The following is a 19,688-nucleotide window of genomic DNA, read 5'->3' as shown; positions in this document are numbered from 1 at the left end:
ATAAAATAAAATAAAATAAAATAAAATAAAATAAAATAAAATAAAATAAAATAAAATAAAATAAAATAAAATAAAATAAAATAAAATAAAATAAAATAAAATAAAATAAAATAAAATAAAATAAAATAAAATAAAATAAAATAAAATAAAATAAAATAAAATAAAATAAAATAAAATAAAATAAAATAAAATAAAATAAAATAAAATAAAATAAAATAAAATAAAATAAAATAAAATAAAATAAAATAAAATAAAATAAAAAATAGAATCAACTAAAAAAAAAATATTTTTTATTTTAATTGCTGTGAATTAAAATTAAATTTGTCTGCCATATGTAAACAATTTTGATTTGCTTCCTCATGCAAATACCAAAACAATCTATAAAGCTTCCCTGCCTTCTTTGCAAAACTGACAGAAAATTTTCAAATTAAAAACAAACAATTTTCTGTGCACACACACATAATATAATTTCTATAAATAATGCGCTTTAATTAAACAAAAATAAAACGTTAATGAGCGCAAAACCTTGAAATCTCAAAATTATGAAATTACCGTATTTTTGTTTGTGTTTTGTATTTTTATAATATCCAATGATTTTCACTCCATTTAATGTCATCTAATTATAGACAAGGCTGCTGTTGTTATTTTGTATTTTTTTTTTTTGCCACATAATATTTATCAACTAAACTCTGCATTGTGCGAGTACCGCGAGTACAAAGTGAGAGCACTTTCACAGCGCACAATTGTGACTCAATGTGGCTTATTTACACACTCATACACTCCCGCCGGCGATTGCCGAGTACGAAGAGTGCGCTCAAATGTCACGAGTGCTATGCGCCGGATGTGTGCGATATAGCGCACAATATGCTCTGCAGCTCCTACACAGGACAATAGACTGCAATGACGACAGCAACAACAACAACTACATAAACCAACGACAGCTCGTGTCATGGCATTGTTGAGCTAAACCAACAAGCAAAGCAATAACAGCAAGTGGAAGAGCAAAAGGAAAAGGAAGGCGACAGCACGAACAGTAAGTAAGCGCAGCAACAACAACAACAACAGCGACAGTGCCAGCAGAAAAGTAATCAGCAGCTACATACAAAAATAATAACAACAACAAGTCAGCAGTAAGTAAGAAAAGCGCCTACAGGCCCATCAGCCGACTGACTGTCTGGTGGTTGAGTGCGAACACACACCGCGCGCCGCGCTGCACTGCATCATGCTAACAACAACAACAACTGCGCACACTAAACTTCTCATTCTACACGCTATTTATATGCATTTCTTTTTTGTGTTTTCAAATTTACGTAAGCATGTGTGCATTGCTCGCGTACGTGAGACTCGTTGCACGACCGAGCTACAGAGCCACCGACCGAACGCCGCGACAACCCATCAACTCTTCAAAATCGGACAAAATGCGCAGGAGCCGAAGCGAATATGCTTAAAATGCATGAAACGAATGAATAACAACAACAACAACAATAATAATAATAACATCAACAATAAGAAGAGCGTAGCTTACAGCAGCAGTTATACAACAAACAGCTGTAGCGCAGCGCAACAACAACAATTGTAATTGTAACAGCAAAAGCTTTACTAACTGATGTTGTGTGTGTGTGTGTGTGTGTAGGCGCATATTGTTCATGCGCTCAAGTTGAAGCTGCCGCCGACGAGCGCACAATGTCGCTCGCTGCCGCAGCACTGCGGGCATTTGTTTTATTAATGTTTTTTTATTGTTTCTTTTGTTATTGTTTACTCAACATTCGTGCTACCTGCTACCGGTCGATAGCAGTGCCACACAAACACACACACACGTGCACATAGCAATGTCTCTCATATTAAAATTTCTGCTGTATTTGTATTGCTTAGACCGTTTTCACACGGGCAATTTTTGTTGCGGCAATTCTTAGTTTTATAGGAGAGGGGGCGACGAAGAGAGGAGAATTTCTCTCTCTCTCGCTTCCCTTGGTCGCCCCCTCTCCTATAAAACTAAGAATTGCCGCGACAAAAATTGCCCGTGTGAAAACGGTCTTACATGTGAAAAGAAAGAGCAACAATACTGACAGTACATCAGGCAACATGGCAATAAGCAGCAGCAACAGCAACAACTCTAACGTTGACTCTGGCGAGTAGGAGCAAGCATACACAAGCTGTCAATGTATGCATGATGAAATTACATAAAAGCGCTGATAACAAGTAGGCGCAGGAGCAAGAAAAAGAACTAAAAAAATATAGAAAATATTCCAAAAAAATATAATAATAATAAATAATAGAAAAAATTAATAAAAATAATAATAAAAAATATATTATATAAAAAAACTAAAGATATTTAAAAAAATATTTAAAAAAATATCAAAAATAATATAAGAATATAACAAAAGAAATTAAAAAAAAAAATAATATAATTTATGACAAACAAAAAATTAAAAAATAGTAGTAATAATCATACCAAAAAAATATAAAAATTACAACAACAAAAATTAAACGAACACAACAAATAAATAGTTCGCTGTTGACCCGAGTTCAATGAGTCAAGCCATCAAGACAATAGCTCCAGCGGCAGCTATGCGTACAGCGATAATGCGCGCACTCAACAACCAACCAGTCCATCACAGCTTTACCCATCATACGCCAAGACAACAGCAATGCCGCCTTAGGACGAACGACTAGGCTGTCGCCGGTACGCTGTTGTTGCGCTGAAGCGTTTTGTACTCCAATGAATGCGATTATCTGTTTGCGACTTAGTGAAAAGTCAAAATATACGCGAGCGCGGGGTCAACGGCTGTCATCAAGTGGCGAACTGCTTGCGCGCAGCACTGGCCATTGTTCTAAAGCGGCAAACAAGGCGAAAATCTAGCTGTGTGTTGATTTACCCTAAATTAAAGGAAAAATATACATAAATATGTATATACGAGGCGCACGACGGTGACGAGCAAACAAATAGCGAAATCAACGACAGCTTCAACAGCCTCAACATCGGCAATGGCAAGCGCACAACAACAACAAATGGCAAAACGACAATGAAATGCCGAACAATATACTCGTACATATGCTGCTTGAAATGTGGCGAATGTGGCGGCGGGCGTTTAGGTTTGGGTGGCTGACTGCCAGCGTGCTCGGCGGCTCGCTCTCCTCGCTTGATGCTGCGCTGTGTGTGTAGCACATGAAGAAGTCGTCCATAAGACAATTCAATAGAAAAGTGTATGTATCTGATGTTGTTGCTGTGATGTGGAGTATTTTTCCTGCTATGTGTATCTTACAGCATAAATCACATTCAATTGAGTTGCTCAAGCACCACTCAAAGGTGGATACCAAGCTGTGCAGCACTAGCTATTGTAGGCGCGCGCACGCCTGTCGACGAAGTAGAAGAGGAAGCAGCAGCGGACGTTGGCTGTAGGACGTCGGACGTCGGGCAGAAGACACAAGTGATAGGTGTTTTGTGCGCTGGGCGGTAGGTTGGTAGGGTGGTGTGTGTGCGGTTGGGGAGTATGAGCGCGCGCGTCGTGTGCCATGTTAGCGCTGCTGCGCGCTATTATGTTTAGTAGCTACGCAGGGTTGCGGCTGTGGCGAGCGTATGCATTTACAATGTTAACAATGACGACGGCATACAACACGTGCACACGTGAAATAAAAGGTGAAAATACAAATAAATAGCAAAAAAAAAAAAATGAAATAAAAATGGAATAAAAATTCTATTGAAAAATCATAAAAATTGCGCTAAAACAATAAAGTTGTTTCCGCAATTTTTTTTTTTAATTTTTACTAGCGCGCGCCGTCTGCCGCTGTCTCATTTAACATCTAGTATTTGCTTTGCGCCCCTTGAGATGTTGCTTTTTATCAGCCAGTGTACGCGTCTTGTGCGCTGCCGCCAATCTTGACGATGGCGACGTACGCCTGTCGCTGTCTCTCTGTATGTTTGTGAGGAAGTATATTCCCTACTAAGCATATGTAGCTGGTGTTGTTGTTGTTGTATGTAGCGCATCATTTGCTGTGCTTTCCTGCCAGTGCGCCGCTTGATACAACACTAGCTTGCGGTGTCGGCGCGCACATTAGAAATTAAAAGATGGAATCAAAAACGTGCTCGAAATGCGAAACCGACGCAAAATTCCTCAATGCACAAGCACACATACATACATACATACATATGTGCGCTGCTTAAAGATTGCCACTACTATTGTTGTACATACATACATATATTTATAATGCTGCTCTTATTGTTGCTGTGCTGCTTGAAATTCTGAGAAGCCAGCTACCCTGGAGGCCAGTTGCTACGAGTACTACTTATGATACTCATGTATGTATGTACTCATAAGCACATCCATGAATAGATATGTACATATCGTTAGGCTCCGCGTAATCGACACCTCATGCAGTGTTACCCAACGAAATTTATAGTATGAGTATACGCGCTGTTCTTGTTGTTGTCTCTGTAGATGCGTTCCGCGCTTGCTATTGTCTTAGATCTACATATTATATATGTATGCGTGTGTGTTTGCATGCGAGTAAAAAGGTTAAAAGTGCATATTCGCACTTTTATCCGCGAAAAATCATTTTCTGCATGCCAAAAGCTTGCCACATGTTTAGAAAATTCTAGCTAATTGCAAGAAAGTCGAGTGTCGTGTGCGCGTCGGGTGAACCACCAAGAGAGGGGATGGCATTGAGGTTAGCGCTGAGTAGGCGCAATGTGCGATTGGAGGGCGGATAAGTATGTGTGTATATATGTTCGGGTGACAGCAGCATTGTTGTTTATGTGATGTGTTAGTTTGGAAAACAGCTGGAATGTTCTGGGAAAAATTCGTTTGTTTTGATAAATGATTGACATTTGCGCGCACAGAATGGCATGCAATCGGATCTAAAGCATCGCAATTTTTGTATTTCGCTATTGCTGTTGTCGTTTCGTGAAAAATATTGCTTACCGAGGAAGATATTGCTGACTGCATTGAGTGCTAAGGTAAATGTGTTTGCAGAAGTATTTCAACGATTTTCGCCGAAGGTGGATATGTGAAATATGTTCTAAAAGCTCATTGCTGGCAACCGCAGTCGATTCTATTTAAAGATACATTAACATGTCGTGGGTTGGAGACTGGAGATCGAGTTGTAGAACTTATAAAAGAAGGTTTTTTTTTAATTCCTAGAACATTAACAACAAAAGATCTGTATAAAGCTTTTTCCTCTGCTCGGTCATTATTGGAAAATATTCGACCGAATTGACCACGTTCGAGACGCAGTGAAGAAAATATAGCAGCCATACCTGGGAGAGTGTACACGAAAACCGTGGAGAGTCGATTCGGCGCCGTTCGCAGCAACTCGGCTGACGTATGGAACGACTTGGCGCATTTTACGTCGAGATCTTTTTATTGAAAGCGTACAAAATACAGCTTGTGCAAGAACTGAAGCCCGCCGACTTTCTCAAGCGACGTCTTTCCGCTTTTTGGGCACTTAAAATGTTCCTTTCGACCCAAATTCTGATCTTTTCGGGCTCAATGGGTATGTTAACAAGCAAAATTGCCACATTTGGGACGAAGAGCAACCTGACGAGATTCAAGAACTGTCATTTCATCCAAAAAAAAAACAACGATTTGGTGTGGTTTGTGGGTCGGTGGAGGCATCGATACACATTTCTTCAAAAATGATGCCGTTGAGAACGTAACCGTCAATGGTGACCGTTAGCCCGCCATGATAACCGACTATCTCGACGTGATCTCGGCGACATTTGTTTTCAACAAGACGGCGCCACTTCCTACACATCGCATCAATCAACGGATTTATCGAGGGAACACTTCAATGAGTAGATAATTTCACGTTTTGGGAAGGTCGATTAGCCACCAAAATCGTATGATATTACACCGTTAGAATTTTTCCTGTGAGGATATCGTAAGTGTTTGTGGACAATTCCGCTTAGATTTATGCCTTGGAAGCATCACCCGTGTCATTCGCCAGTTACCAGTCGAACTGATCGAACGAGTCAATGAAAATTGGACTCAACGGGTGGACCATCCGACACTTAGCCGCGACCAACAATTGAAAGAGATATTCTTAAAAAAAAAAAAAAATCAATGCCAATTAATGTTCTTTCGAATGATAATAAACATTACCTTACAGATTCAATTTGAATTGTCTGTGTTTTTTCTTGAAAAAGGAGCGAACGTCGAAATGGATATATGTATATATATGTTTCGTCGTGATCATACAAATCTAACTATCTCTCAACTATTGTAATACGTGTTGGCTCCAGCCCAGTAGACTGTGAATTCAAAAAAAAATCCCATCGCGAAACGTTCTTGCGCTCAGAGAATGAAGAAAATATTGTTCGAAAATACCCTTCTTAGCGTTAGAGAGCTTCCGGAACTATTCAAATTAAACTCCTGCACATAATTCGCTTACCAGACTCGTGCCGAAAAATTGAAGAACGTGAACTTTAGATCACCAAACAAGGTTAATAACTACCAACGAACTGTGAAATAAAAATGTATTAGCTAATTTATTCACAAGATTTGGCTAACTTTGACTTAGCCTCTTGTTTGAAACAAAATTTTTTTATTTTTGTATAGTTGTATAGTAACTTAAGCTTAAACGAGCTTTGTAGTTTTGTTCTTATACGGAATGTCACAACAAAGCTTTGCTTTGAAAAATCGACAAGTTTAAACTAGTAACAAATCCGATCATCCAAAGATTAATCTTAGATCGCTCCTTTCCGAGCCATGGATTACTCCACATTGCTCAGAGACTCATGCATTTATTACTCCTTTTTAACATAGCATGTCCTTACGAGGGATCACTCCTTTTAAACTTCAAATGGAGTGCAAACCGAGCATTCTTTTGAGCTCTTTTTGACCTCCGAAACAGAGGGAGTAATCTTCTTTGTCTCCAGAAAGAGTACGAAAAAGAGCAGAAATCCGACACACAGTGTATAAACAGTGTTGTAAATAGTTGAAAATTTTTATTAATTTCTTCATTTTTAAGATATGAGAAATAGTAATTCACTTAACAGAAATAGTTATGATATTTCAAAATAATGTTAAGAGTGGGTAAATAAAAGACGTAATTTTCATATTTACGAAGAGTTGAAGTCGGAGCAGATTTTAGTGAATTTCACGGTTTTGATTTTAAAGTCCACAAATGATGTAAAATTTTCTTTAACGGATTCTGCAAAATATGAAAAAATAACATATGTTATTTACTTAAACGAAATATAAAAAACTCAGATCTTACCGAAAAACAAAAGTTTTTGTTTTTAATCAGCTCTTCTGGTAAGTAAAGCTCTTACGTTTGAAGGCTTTGATGGACCAATATACTCAGTTTTAGCAGTTTATTATAAATTCAACTTTTTTATGTACAATTATTATAAATAGGAATTTGATCTCTGATTATTCAAATGCATTAATATCACAATTTCTTTTGGTTTCGACGCCTTTTCATAAGAAGTTTCTCGATAACTGGTAGACTTTTTTTAAATTTATTTTTTCACTAATTGTCTTAAGAATAAATATATTCACACATTTTTTATAAATAATTAATACATTTATAATATAATTTATCACTTTTTACCCGTATAACAACTTTATACAAATATTCGCGAAAATTGATTCACGTTGACGCGTTGTTTGCAAAATTCAAACTAATTTAAATTGCCAAAATACGCTTTTATATAACATAAATGAATTTCACAATAATTAACAGTTATGATCAGCCTTTACGCTTTATCCTCTATTCTTGTAAAGCTCATTTATTCCTCCAAAATTTATCAAAAAGCGAGGAAACAAACGAATATGGCTTTATTGCTCACTTAATGCTCGAAATGGATGAACAAGTCATTACTCCTTTATTACTCGATTTTGGTAGTAATCCAAAGATTTTTTACTGGGTTGTTTAGATGGTTTGAAAGTATTGATGTTACTTTCAGTACAAAACTTAGAAGTATGATCTCGAGATCACTCAAAACACATCTTATAGAGAACTAATTAAATTCATGTATAAATAAATGTAGATATATGAAGTTCTAATTAAATTTAAATGCATTCAATTCTTCAGATTCTTCCCCCTCTCAGCTCTACAGTTGAGGGGTAATAGAAAACAATTGAACAATATACCTGCTATCCGTTCAAGCCGTGGTAAGAGTAATCAACATTCAGCCCAGCCAAAGTAAGGTTTGACATTTGCATTTCTAAACGAATTTCCACACACCTTCTACAATGAAAACAATAAAAAAATAATAATTGACATAAAGCGTCCCGCTGTGAAAAATATTGAACAACTTGATATATTTATTATTGCATTTGTGCCGCCTTCCTGCCAAGGAAATAATAGAGGAAATTAGAATCATCTGTTGGCGACGCTTAATTTCAAAAACAAAAAACAATAAGAAAAATAATGTCCCCAATTTCCTGCAGAAAAAGCGAATGATCGGCGATTTCAATTTCATACAATAACAAAGATGAACGCGGGACTAAAATAAAAAAAAAACAAGTAAAAAAAGAAAATATTAATTGAAATTCATGCGCACCTCAAAATTCACACAACAACAACAAAAAAGTAAAAAATAACCGTAATAATGTCCTTAACACATATTGAGTGCTTCTAACGGCGGATAAGCGGCAACTTACACAATAAGCTAACAACAACAACCCTAAAGCAGCGAAATGTAAAGAAAAATATAAAAACAAAATACCTGAAACACCAAATGAGATGAGGAAGCAATGATTACACGCTCTAAAAAATATTAATACATATGTATGTACATATGTATGTGTGTAAGTGAGTCTCAATTTATTGGTCTACAAGATGTTTGGAGTTCTTCTTTTCATTTTTGTTGTTTTTGCATACGCACATTTAATATTTGCTCTTGGCAAGGACGCACACGCACACAAACATATGTATGTATATACAATCATATATATACATATGTATATCTATGTATACATGTATGCATGTAGCCATGTGCAGTTTGCAGCCGTTAAAGGGTTGATTCGTCACACATCGGAACGAAAAGAATTTATTATGCGGTTAATTATGTAGTACATTGCATTGCGAATATGCTCCAGACAAAACGCTAAAAAGGTCAAAATTCGACACGTTACTCAATCATAAGCGCAGCACACACACACAAACACTCTCATATAAAACAACTGTTATGTTTGCTCATACTATATTTGTATATTTATTTTGTACGACAATTGTCACGAAGGGTTGCTGCGGCGATACATTTTTCGTGAATTCCTGATATGTTTTTAATAATCAACAAACGAGGTCGGTCGGTCGAGCAAGCGTGGGGAAAAATTTAATGCAAAAAAAGAATAATGTTTTGACTAAAAATGATGCCGTAGAGAATGAGCGTGCTAATTCGAAACGGTGTTTAGGTAATCCCTGCGCTTTTTGGTAGCGTCGTACATTTGCATGTGCGTACATATGTATTGAGGTACATAAATCATACTGCATGATAGCAGAAAAGAAAAGCGCGAAATTGAAGAAATTTTTTTTTGTAAATGAAAAATAAAAAAATAACAATAAAAATAAAAATAAAAATAAAAGAAATCGAAATTCTTAAAGAAAAAAAAAAAATAAAAGAAAATCTTTCGTGCGTTATCTTCGATCTGTGTTGTAGGCATTGGAGGGAGGGTTCTATATGTAAAAAAAATTAGATCTTGCAGGGGTACATGGTCAAAGCCCTTTTTGGAATACTGCATTGTTTTCTTGTAGATTTGTCAGCGATTAGGAGGTCCGGGTCAACCGGAGGTCCTTACGTTTTGTAAAATTTAGAGGCTAAGGCTTCTGGTGTTAGGGGTGGGTAAAAATGGAAATCAATCTTAATATTACAGCACAGCTCCAACTCTACACTCGAATCCGACTTTCGCGTTGGAGTTCACGCACTTTGAAAACATAAGCAACAAATTGAGAATCTGATTTGTAAACAGTTCCCGCGGAATTTTGGCCCTTACTGTAGTCTGAAGGCGACAGATATGCCTAAAAGCAAAGTCAAAGCAGCTTCAAAATCTTTTTTGAGACAGTAGCTTTCAGAAGAATTGAAGTTCACATAGTTTAAATCAGGTCCTTCTCCAGCTGACCTTTCCAACGGAGTGGAAGCTGGAGTATTTTCGTCCATTCGGTCAACGTGACCTAGCCAGCGGCTACGCTGAACTATGTCAAAGTAATCGAATAGCTCATACAGTTCGTTGATCGGTATTCGCCGTTGCCAGTGTTTAATGGACCGAAAATCTTTCGCAACACCTTTCTCCCGAAAACTCCTAGTGCCGTCTCATCAGATCTTGACATCGTCCACGCTTCTGTACTATAAAGCAGGAATGATGAAGGAGTTGTAGAGTTTTGTTTTTGTTCATCGATACCTTTATCTATTTACTTTTCAATTTCCTGCTCAGTCCAAAGTAGCACCTATTTACAAGAGTGATCCTGCTTTGGATTTCTAGGCTGACATTGTTATTGGTGTTAATACTGGTTCCAAGATAGACGAAATTATCTACAATTTCCAAGTTATGACTGTCAACAGTACCGTAAGAGCCAAGACGTGAATGCGCTGACTGTTTGTTTGATGATGTGTTTATCTAATGAAGATTATTTCACAATGGCGCTTAGAAAATACTTTGTTATTACAAGGGATGACATCACGGCTCTTAAAGAAATACATATCGCTTATTTATTAGTGTTCTTATAATGAAGAACATGTCGATGTCTATTTTGTAACGGAAGAAAAAGTGGAAATTATTTTTGAAACCGCAGCTTTAACGTACTTTAATTTATATAGAAATAATATTAGTAGAGTCAATACCATTAGTAATACAAGGTCCATAAATTATTATAATTCAACAATGAAGATATGACAAATATTATTATCTATCTCGAGAGGTAAGAAGAAGAAGAAACGATTACACATCTTCTATGTGGATGTAAGGCTCTGTATAGGAAAATAATTGCGACTATTGGACGCGGTTTTCTCGAGGATGTGGGTGAAGTTGCTCATATCAAATTGCGTGAGCTTTCTCACTTTATTAAGACCACAGGGTGGTTCAAAGACGACTCTATAGTGTGAGGGATCACAGTCCCAGTGGTGTCACAATGGGCCTCCAAAAGGCCTAGGTGCGTCGTTTTGACAACCACATAACCTAACATAACTTATCTCGAGAGGTAACCTGAATTGATCAATATTCCTTAACAGCTCTAACATATCTCTTACAGGTTAAATCTGTTCAATACGTTATGCATATCCTTTGGTACAGAAAGCTTCTACTTGCTGTACAAATCGTAACGCTTTCCAGGAACCTAAGTAGAACCTTGGATCTCATAATTAATCGCTTAAATTTCGATTGCATTTTAAAATGTACTCTAAGTATACTTCTGAACCCACATAATGGTATTTCAAGAATAAAATCTAAAATGCAACTCACTAACATCTTTAACATAAGCTAAAATACAGTTTTAAGAAAAGTGTTAATTTGAACTCGACATAACCTTACTTATGACAACCCAAAAATGGTTTAAATTATAATATGATTATGAATATCATTATTTCCCACAATTTAGACACACAGTGTGCGCCAAATCATAACCTCAATTGTCTCATAAATGTCACTATTCACATACATACACATATACACTAATATAATTATTGACGCTTTTGTGTGTGAACGTCTTTCATTAATTTGCGTTTCGCCGAATCTTCATATGATTTGATTAGGTTACTTTAGTAGAAATAGTGTTTATGTGTGTTAGTATTATTGTTGTAGGAAATTCCACTTTATCTTAATTTCTGCACTTAAGGTCTCAATTTCAAGCACCGACAAATCAAGCATTAAACAGTAAATATGAGGATGAATGTATGTATGTACACATGTGAGATAAAATCGCTCAAATTACTTGCCTCCCCGCAAATACCGCTACTCCAGAAAAATTATCAAAAAAAATAAAAATTATGCTCGCATTGGGGGTGGCATTACTATTCGCCGTTGACACATATCAATTGTCCGGTTCGACGATTGTGCGACCCTTTTGCCACTCAGCACTACACACTACAACAACAACAACAACAGGCAATTTTATAATTTTGATTTTTATTGCTCTGTATTGCTCTGTTGGTCTGCTGGGCATAACGTTGTTGTTGTTGTTGCTGTTTTAGTGCTTATTGTTGGCCTACAACTTGGCCTAACTATTACACTGTGTAATGGACACCGCACCGGAGCACTGTGCAACACAATATGCAGTTGTATGTATGTATGTGTGTTTCATTGGTTGTCCGAGCGCAGCCTTAAATCATCAACATATCAACAAATGGTTGGTGGTAAAAGAATTTAAATTAAGGTATTATAACAACAACAAACACACAATCGTGATTGCCCACAACAACAGCAACAACACACTGGAGAGTGGGGGGATAAATCTGTATTTTATTTTTTCGCACTCAAACTCTCCACATATTGATGGGTTTGATGCTGTCTACCGGCAACAGGACGGTCTGTCAACACACAATACAAACACAAACGCCTTGCGCATGAGCTGTTGTATTTGAATTTCACTATGAAATTGTTGTCCCACGTCAACCGACCAATCAATGCGTTTATGTTGGTTATTTATGCGAACGTGATTTTTTCTTCGATTGTACGCTTTTATGCCATGTCACAACCATTGAACGCATACACACACGCACATACAACTATTCTCGGTTGGAAAGAAGAAATGCTCAAATATAGTTAAATTTTAATTTAGTTAGCACAATGGACTTATGCCAAGGCAGCCTGTGTTTGTTTGTTGTGTGAATTCGCATTTTTATAACAACAACAATAACAACACAGCAATGACTGCTGAAACGCGCTTGTGTTTTGTTATTTTTGCTGATTGCTTTTCTATTTGCCTATGCGATTATCTTGCCCAGTCTCGGATCCCTATGACACCCAATAACATTGTACGATACACCATTTTGCGAAACAGTGGCCCGTAAAAGTATTGAGACGACTTTGAAAAATTAAAAAAAATTTGCCAGATTTCGGCAATGAATAGTTTTTTCAACAGGAGTCCATCGTAAATAAATTAACGAAAATTCCGTTATGTAAAGAATGTGTTTCGCGCGCTTCGCTCAACTTATGGTCAACATAATCGGCCTACTGAGCGTACCATTCGCACCACCATCACCCAACTTGAGACCCAGCATTCATTATTCGATAATATTCGACTGAATAGACCACGTACAGCAAGCATTGAAGAAAATATAGCAGCCGTAGCTGAGAGTGTACACGAAGACCGTGGAGAGTCGATTCGGCGCCGTTCACAGCAACTCGGATTGACATATGGAACTACTTGGCCCATTTTACGTCGCGCTCTTAAATTGAAAGCGTACAAAATGAAGCTTGTGCAAGAATTAAGGGGTTATATACGGCTAGAATTTTCAAAAAATCGATTTTTTTAATTTCATTTTCTTAATGTACATATATTTAAGAATACACACAGAAAATTTCATATCGTTCCGGTGAATATTTTCAAAGTTACAAGCAAATTTGAAAAGGCGTTTCAGCGTGCTTGGAAGTACAAGGTCTGAGCGGCAGCGCGTTTTTCTCAAAATGGTGTTTTCAAAGTCGGTGACCAACATTAGTCGAAAACGGCTAGACCGATTAGTCTCAAATTTTAACACGACCTTCTTAAATATATTTTTTAGTAATTAATCGAAGATTTTTTCTCTCCGATAAATATTTTTTTTTTTTATAAACAATTTAAGGCCGAAATTTCGGTGAAGAATCGATTTTTTTTTTGAGAAACCGCCATTTTGTCAAAAAATTTTATTTTGCTTATTCCTTCGATTAATTACTAGATTTAACATTATTTTAACGAAATCTGTTTGGTTTTTTAATTTCATATGACCCAGTTCCGAGATATAGTGGTCACCGCAAAACGTCTTTTTTGAGAGGAGCTCCTGGAGATCAGCTGTAGCTCTTTTTCAAATAAATATTTTTACTAGTACTAAGTCTAAAACTACAGTTAAAAAATACCATAATATGTGTATAAATTTTTGGATCAATAAATTAAAAAGAATTAAATTAAAATTAGAAAATTGGACTCCACGGATTTACCCTGTGAGATGTAGTCGTGGTCAACATTTGGAAGAGATAATTTTAAAAAAATAAATGCAAAAGAATGTTCTTTCGAATGATAATAAACATTTCCCATTAAATTGGAATTTTCTGTGTTTTTTCTTAAAAAAAAACTATGGAATATCGAAATGGATCAACTTTTACATAACAATTCTACACATTTCCGTAAGATTGTAAGACTCTTATTACTAAGAATCGTTATACAGTCGTATTGTGGGTCTGGGAGAATACCTAATTGAGAATTAAAACGATGTTTACCTAGAATCTTTCTACAGCTGTACGATATTGTGACGACTTTGAGGCAGATTTTGAGTTCTAGGGTTTTCACTAATTTTTAATATTCAATAATAAAATTTTATGTATATTTTCTGAAAAATATTTCTTCCTTTAATATTTAGTGTACGAATACTTTTATGCTCAACTATTTCTCACATGTACATATGTAATTTAGCAGCGAAAATGACGCGAACAATAATGAACGTGACGGATGCGATGCTGCGTTACAATAGAGACGATCCTTCATACACACAAACATACATATATGAGTGTGTTTGACACTTTAGTTCTTATCGATGACAAAATCAAGTGAAGGTCCAAAAAACACACAGTTCCTTAAACAATTTAGGTCCTTTTGTGTGGCTGATTATCATGAGGAAGTATTGTGCGGCACACAATGGGGTTGCACAGCATTAGTACTATTGGGGGAGTGAGTGTGGCGTGCAGTTGTAATGGCATTCATTTGATAGATACACTCATACTTATATGAGTATTAATGTGTTTGTAGCGATGTGAAATGTCAACCCTCTCTCATTGGCGAATTGCAATAATTTTTCAGTGTTGTCACTTTTACTTCCGCCGACTAACGGTTTATGCACATCTGTGGTCAAAAAACAGCATTGCTGGACAATGAATATAAAAATGGAAGTGTTTTCTATAAAAAATACCGGAGTACAGTGGTGTTGTGAACAACTGCGCTACAATGTTTGTGACTGCTAAGTAACCCCCAAAAAATTTTTCAGCTTCATTTTACAACGCCAGCTGTTGTTCTTCTTCTTGACTGGCGTAGAAACCGCTTACGCAGTTATAGCCGAGTCCACAACAGCGCGCCACGCATCTCTCCTTTTGGCAGTTTGGCGCCAATTGGTAATACCAAGTGAAGACAGGTCCTTCTCCACCTGGTCCTTCCATCAGAGCGGCGATCTCCCTCTTCCTCGGCTTCCACCAGCGGGTATTGCGTCGAAAACTTTCAGAGCTGGGGCACTTTCATTCATTCCAACAACATGACCCAGCCAGCGTAGCCGCTGTCTTTTTATTCGCTGGACTATGTCTATGTCGTCGAACAACACATACAGCTCATCATTCCATCTGCTGCGGTATTCGCCGATGCCAATGTTTAAGGGACCATAAATCTTCCGCAAAACCTTTCTCTCGAAAACTCCTAGTGCCGTCTCATCGGATTGATGAGGGACTTGTAGAGTTTAGTTTTTGTTCGTCGAGAGAGGACTTTACTTTTCAATTGCCTACTCAGTCCATAGTAGCACCAGTGATTCTGCGTTGGATTTCAAGGCTGACATTATTATCGGTGGTAATGCTGGTTCCTAGGTATACGAAATTATCTACAACTTCAAAGTTATGACTGTCAACAGTGACGTGGGAGCCAAGACGCGAATGCGCTGACTGTTTGTTTGACGACAGGAGATATTTCGTCTTGTCCTTGTTCACCACCAGACCATACGCTACGCTTCCTTATCCAGTCTGGAGAAAGCAGAACTAACGGCGCGGGTGTTGTTTCCAATGATATCGATATTATCGGCGTACGCTAGTAGCTGTATACTTTTATAAAAAAATTGTATCTTCTCTGTTTAACTCTGCGGCTCGAACAACGCCAGCTGTTACGCTAGCTAAATTCACATAACCTAACCTAACTTTTATTATTTTTTTTTCGAATATTTATTAATTTGTATGACAATCTCTTATCTACATCACACTGCTATTACTTTCACCACAACTGTAGCTCAGTAAATATTTATATATTAATTTACATTCCATATGAAATGTATCGGTTAGGTCGCAATGTCGCTAGTAAAGATAGAAGATAATCGAAAGTCATTTAATGTGGTCACTTGAGTGCTTTAAATTATTCAACAAAGATATTGGCTTGGCGTGTGCTCAAATATATACATATGTATGTATGTAGCCACACTTGTCAAAGCATTTACGTATAATCCTTTGTACATTTCGTCAAACATTTATTTTCGGACCATTTCATGTGCACAATAGCGCTGCTGCTGTGGACTATAAAAGCGCAGATATGAAAACAAATAAGCACCGAGACCAAACACTTGCTGTTTAAATATAGCAACTATGTACGTAGATAAATAATATATGGAATGTTTATATACAATATATATGTATTCATACTTTACTTTTCGTTGCTGATTGTTTTCAAAATTTTATCGCGTTTCTCTCAATTGCTTTTACAAAAAAAAAAATAAAATTCAGTTATTGGCGCCTTCCAAAATATTCCGAGGCACTATTGGGTGCACTATGCTTGTATAGAAGTATGTACATATGTATTTATGTATATAGAGATATTTTTGTGTGTGTGGGCCACGTGTTTGGCATTTCAGCTAAATTTCGTACATTCCAAAATGAAATATAATATGTTTAAGACACTGCGCATATGTACACAGATACTTTTGTACGAATGGTTGTACATACATATGTATGCATATGCTATTAAAAACCAAATGAAGGGCTATAGCGGCGATCCAGATAGTTTATAATGTTCAAAACCGCAACAAAGCAGCAACCGTAGTGCAAGTAGATACTTCAAACATTAAAGTAGTGTAGCTACTGGAGAATTATTCTCTGTTGAATGTATTTTTTTAGAACCAAATCGCTTATAGAGTTTATCCAAGTCGAAGTAACCTCTGACAATATTGAAACAATTTTATTGGCAGCTTCAATATTAGAAAATCATGCTGAGAAGAGACACGTTATAGAGTCATCAAGCTTAAGACAATTATTGGCATTTAATTGATATCGTCCGTACACTAACTTTCATAAATAGAAAATAAGAATATACAATTATTTTATATATGTATATAATATAGATCAGATCAGATACCTATACGTAACCACTTTCATGCAATTATTGCTTAACGCAATAGATACACTGCATCGAACTAATAATGAGGCCTTCCTTTTCAATTACTTATGCATTTTTCTAATTTGCATCGGCAGCTAGTTTCTGTAGTATGCAAATATGTAGAGTGCGCGCCCACATTCCGAAGTGTACAAACTGACGAACATATGGAAATCCATATTTTTGCAAAAACTCAAAAGCAAATATAACAATACTATACTAACAGCACATTGTGAATTACAACAAACAACAACAATAGACATTGTAAAGTAATGTACATAAATTGATTTGTCGCTAATTGGTGCAATAGCTTCTAATGATCGATGCACTTAATGAGGGCCGGATGCAAATGAGCACAAATGAAAGTAGTCTAATAGCGACACAGCTTTTTGATGTAGAAGCAATAGCCAGCTTAATGTCTTACTGGAATGACGAAGAGCTGTTTAATATACATACATACATGTAAAAGGTCAAGCCGCTTCTTATTACAATTTTGAGGTTAGTTAAAATCAAATGTACGTACCAATTTCCATGTTTTTAATTTCACTAAATAATCACGTCTTTTTATAACCACTCACTTCAAATATTTACCTCTTACAAAGTGGTTAGTTTATATACCATTTAAACTATTTAATTACACAATAAAAATAAGAGTATTAATTCAAATCAGAATACCTTCCACACACACTTCCTTGAAATGACGTGCATTTTTTAAATATTTTCATTTTGACATTTAACTGCCGGATTGTTGTGTTGCAATTAGATAATCGAACAGCGCTAGCATGTTGTGCTGAGTTAGTAATGAAATATAAAACATTAAATACTGAAATTTCAAGAGATAGTGTGGCTGATGTTCTGCAATTAGATAATCGAACAGCATGATTCAATTATAAAAGGTTTGGTAAGTAAACAGCTTTCTCACTCTTTTTTATTTTAATTTATCCAGAAAATTGTTCAAAAAGTTGTAAATAGTAGCAGATATTTACCAACGCAAGGGGTAGACAATATTTATACTCTCGCAACCTGTTGCACAGAGTATAATAGTTTTGTTCACCTAACAGTTGTTTATGACACCAAGAAATATAAGAGTTAGATATGGGGTTATATATACATAAATGATCAGGATGACGAGTGGATTTGAAATCCGGATGTCTGTCTGTCCGTCTGTCCGTACAAGCGATAACTTGAGTAAAAATTAAGATATCTTAATGAAACTTGGAACATATGTTCCTTGGCACCCTGAGGAGGTTGCTTTCGAAAGTGGGAAAAATCGGTCCACTGCCACGCCCACAAAATGGCGGAAACCGAAAACCTATTTGGATGTAATTTTTTTGGAAAAGTGGGCGTGACCCCACCCCCAAATAGGTTTTTTTTTTATATATAACTCGCAAACCAATAAAGCTATATAAACCAAACTTTCTGCAGTCGTTTATTTTAGCCATTTCCTTATCCAGTTCAAAAATGAAGAAAAATCGGATAATAACTACGCCCACCTCCCATACAAAGGTTAGGTTGAAAATTACTAAAAGTGCGTTAACTCACTAACGAAAAACGTCAGAAATAATAGAAATAAAAGAAAGCTGCACTGAGATTTTTTTACAAAATGGAAAATGGGCGTGGCGTCGCCCACTTATGGGTCAAAAACCATATCTCAAGAACTATTCGACCGATTTCAATGAAATTCGGTACATAACACTTTCTTGACACCCTGATGACACGGGTGGAATATGGGCGAAATCGGTTCACAACTACGTCTACTTCCCATATAACCCAATTTTGAATTCCATCTGATTCGTTCACTTTATAATGTATTCATAAGGAACCAATGAAGCTAGCGGAATAAAACTTTACACAAATACTGTATTTGAGATGTTGCATCACTTGTGAAAAAAGTGTCAAAATCGAACCATGACTTTTCAAGGCCCCTGATATCGAACATGAAGAACTCAGTGCCTAAGGGTAATTTTTCCCCGAAAATATACTTAGGTAAATACCTCAGATATTTTAATGTAATTCATTCCCTCTGAATTTTTTTCTTATAACAGTTTCTCTCTGTACCTGAAATGGTAAAAATCGGGTCATAACTTCCCTCAGATCCCCTATAATTATAAGTAATATTAAATTAAGTGAGCGTATAGTCTTCGATACATTGTATCTTGGTGGTGAAAACGAGTGAAATCGGTTTAGGAATTACCTCAGTCCCCATATACTATTTATGATGATTTTCGTTATTCTATTGAACTTTATACCCAATATATGGGTCAAATTGTGTTATCTTTATAAAATTACATCAATAAATTGCGAGAGTATAAAATGTTCGGTTACACCCGAACTTAGCCCTTCCTTACTTGTTTTTAATTAATATTTTCGACAAAAATTCCTCTTGGCTATATCGTCCGCGCGGGTGTCGACTGGGCAATGGGTGGCGCAGCCTGCACTGCTGGGGTCTC

At 36.4% G+C, this 19,688-nt stretch overlaps 1 protein-coding gene across 4 annotated transcripts in view; it reads right to left on the bottom strand.

The window, feature by feature from the left end:
- LOC105210089 (mucin-17) overlaps positions 1 to 18,043 on the bottom strand; it is a 192,312-nt gene extending 174,269 nt beyond the window's left edge. The window contains exon 1 of one of the 4 annotated variants that reach the window (XM_054225185.1): positions 17,914 to 18,043. The gene's annotated coding sequence lies outside the window, so the exon portion shown is untranslated. Of the gene's footprint in view, positions 1 to 8,093; positions 9,444 to 17,761 lie in introns of those variants that run through there. The other 3 variants (XM_054225186.1, XM_029038957.2, XM_054225187.1) reach the window with 3 other exon arrangements.
- Positions 18,044 to 19,688: the final 1,645 nt, after the last annotated feature.

Source organism: Zeugodacus cucurbitae, chromosome 2 (genome assembly GCF_028554725.1).
Source record: "Zeugodacus cucurbitae isolate PBARC_wt_2022May chromosome 2, idZeuCucr1.2, whole genome shotgun sequence".
Classification (NCBI taxonomy): Eukaryota; Metazoa; Arthropoda; class Insecta; order Diptera; family Tephritidae; genus Zeugodacus; species Zeugodacus cucurbitae.
Note: the sequence above shows the minus strand (reverse complement) of the source record. Positions and strands in the feature narration are given on the sequence as shown.